The 1,701-nt window shown below is 51.1% G+C and overlaps 1 non-coding gene across 1 annotated transcript; it reads right to left on the reverse strand.

Annotated features, from left to right (window-relative positions):
- Positions 1–348: 348 nt before the first annotated feature.
- LOC115072156 lies at positions 349–513 on the reverse strand. Its single transcript, XR_003851221.1, has one exon. It is a non-coding gene; the product is annotated as a U1 spliceosomal RNA (small nuclear RNA).
- Between the last annotated feature and the right edge of the window lie 1,188 nt (positions 514–1,701).

Below are 1,701 nucleotides of genomic sequence, written 5' to 3' on the forward strand. Positions count from 1 at the left end.
CTCAGGAGTGGGGGACGGGGAGTGGGGGTAGGTGTAGACAGTCACAGCTACAGGAAATTTCCTAATCTGATGGTGGAAAGTCTAGTTCATGGAGTAAAGGGGAATGCCAGAAAAGGGTTTAGCACTTACCTTAAAGAACTAGGACAAAAGGGGGCGGGGAAAGCCTGAAAGGTTTCTGGTACCGTTCAAGTTATGATACAAAATAAGGTGGGAATTATGTTGCCCAATGAGCAGAAATCAGCCCGTGACTACAACTTAGAAAGAAGCGACTATTCGTGGGTAATAAGGGTAAAAGAGTCACTATGAAAGCTTCCTTTCCTGTAGTCTAATTTTAGAAACCGCAAAGACCAGGGGAGAGCGCGAACGCAGTCCCCCACTACCACAAATTATGCAGTCGAGTTTCCCGCATTTGGGGAAATCGCAGGGGTCAGCACATCCTACAGTGCAATGGATGAACCTCGCCCTGAGAAAACCACCTTCCTGATCATGGTGTTTCCCCTGCCAGGTAAGTATGTCTTCCAGGCTCCCAACCCCGACACACACCCTCCCGCCCTCCACTCTCAACATACGGTCACCCGGCTACACGCACTCTCGGGCTTCCCCGGCCTTCCACGCGCCTCCCACGTGCCCTGCCGCCCACTGACACGCACTTTCTCCTAGGCCACGTGGAATCCTTCTAGTTTCAGCAGCAGCTGTGGACGCGGCAGCCCCTGCGCGCCCCTCATCTGCATAGGACACGCCCCTGTGCGACGTCACAAAACGCCCGCTCCTCTGGGCACTTGCTCACCCATCGACTTATTAGCTTGTTGACTTACTGTCTGCACAAGCTTTAGTTCCCCACAGCTGTCAGGCGATGTTCCTCCCCTCCTGCTCTGACGCTGTTCTTGCCATGCATTTTGCTTCCTACACGTTATAACCCCTCAATACACTGTTACTACTTTTATCTAAACAGTCAATTGCTTTTCCAATCGATTTTCACTAATTTTCTCACTGGTTTCTGATGTTCTTCATAACTTCGGCCGGACCCAAAGGAAACGTGACCATGGATATTCCAGTGTATTATTCAAACTCGCCACGGTCTTCCTATCACACTTACCAGCACAGCAAACCTGTCTACCCGACTGAAGTAAGCGACGGGTACCAGAGGAAGGCGGTGGAGGTGACCAGGACAAACTCTGAAACTCGAAGCCACTTGGGAGGCCTTCGGAGCAGGCCAGGCTTGGGTTTCTGCCTAACTGTCTGGAGAAGGCTGGCCTGAAGGAGCCCAGCCTGCTACCTGTAACAACCCATCTAACCCCAGGGGTCAGGGCGGCCCAGATATTACTCCACTTCCTGTTTCTTGACGAATTCCATCTGCCTTTTTACATGCCAGCAATCTTCCGGCTGTTCTCTCTCCTGCACAACAATTAAGACGCTGATCGCCAGCTCTGTATTTTCCTTTACAAGTCCTGTTTTGTCTTCAAAATTATCTTACTTGAGACATATCAGTGGGGCCAGAAGCTCCTGCAAATGTCTCCATCTGACGCGGATCCCGGGTCCTTAGAGTTACTGGCTCTCTTTGTCAATTGAGCCTCAGGAGCAAAATGTACACAGTCATACCCTCTCATTCCCTACTGTCCATCAGGCTCTGTGATTCTGTCCTTCATGGTGCAGGCTGTCCCTAGGCTTACCCAGTGCTAAGCGTGATTAGTGACCCTGGGA

This window comes from Nannospalax galili, unplaced genomic scaffold (assembly GCF_000622305.1).
Source record: "Nannospalax galili isolate Female #2095 unplaced genomic scaffold, S.galili_v1.0 scaffold22, whole genome shotgun sequence".
Taxonomy (NCBI): domain Eukaryota; kingdom Metazoa; phylum Chordata; class Mammalia; order Rodentia; family Spalacidae; genus Nannospalax; species Nannospalax galili.